Source organism: Penaeus monodon, chromosome 30 (genome assembly GCF_015228065.2).
Source record: "Penaeus monodon isolate SGIC_2016 chromosome 30, NSTDA_Pmon_1, whole genome shotgun sequence".
Classification (NCBI taxonomy): domain Eukaryota; kingdom Metazoa; phylum Arthropoda; class Malacostraca; order Decapoda; family Penaeidae; genus Penaeus; species Penaeus monodon.
Window position 1 is genome coordinate 18,437,455 of NC_051415.1, and position 936 is coordinate 18,438,390.

Here is a 936-nt window from a genome sequence, read left to right on the forward strand (position 1 = left end):
ATGGTTGTTGTATTTCAGTAAATTTAGTGGTATCCCAGAGATTGTAGCAATTTCAGTAAGAGATCATTTTCACAAGATTGTTAGGAAAGATTTTAGAGACACTAGTATATAGCACCGTAAACAAACTTCACCTTTGGATTGAGCAATAAGTAATGTGACAAGAGGGCTATCAAATTTGCCAGTAGATGGCTGCACAAATATCGATTTAACAAGTATTCCTAATTAAAAAATGTATGTTTATGATAATGTCAGACACACCATATATAAGGAATGCACATTTGATAAACAAGTATTTCAGTATAATTTTATATAGATCAAAATTAGTTAAAAGTATACTGCATTTCTAATAAATTAATGATCGGCCATGACATCATAAGCTACATGTGCCATGAGTTACTCCACAATTAAGTTATTTGTTGCAAGGCAAGAATTGCAAATGTTATTTGAATATATGCCAAATACTTAAAACAGCTTTTATGGGGATTCAGAAACACTACGGCAGTGTCCACAAAAAGTTCAGGTCTCGCACAGCACTTATTCACAGGCAGATATGATTAAAATATTCTCATACATTTTGTTTTTGTAACAGTCACGCTAAAGATAACAGCAATAGTGAAAAAACTAAGATGGTGACCTTAGAGAATGCATAAAATAACTGGGGGGAGGGGGGGAAATATGGCAGAAAAGAGAGTAAGCTTTCAGTTACTTTGAAACTGTAGCCTTTGTATCTTTAGTACTCCTTTGAAGGGACAACAAACTTCAGTATTATATATTTTGCTGATAGAGAACCTCAAGACTAGCCATGTGGTTTGCTGTCAAATAAGGAACCAGTTTAAGCCATATCTTGTGGTGGGATTTTGTTTGGCCTTTGCCAGAATGTGGAAGTTGCAGTGGTAACACATTGTGGAGCTTTTGCCAAATTATTAAACACAAAGT

At 34.4% G+C, this 936-nt stretch overlaps 1 protein-coding gene across 1 annotated transcript in view; it reads left to right on the top strand.

Moving 5' to 3' along the window:
- The window catches only part of LOC119592599, a gene marked incomplete at its 5' end in the record, with an annotated part of 7,267 nt that overhangs the window by 1,385 nt on the left and 4,946 nt on the right, over positions 1 to 936 (top strand).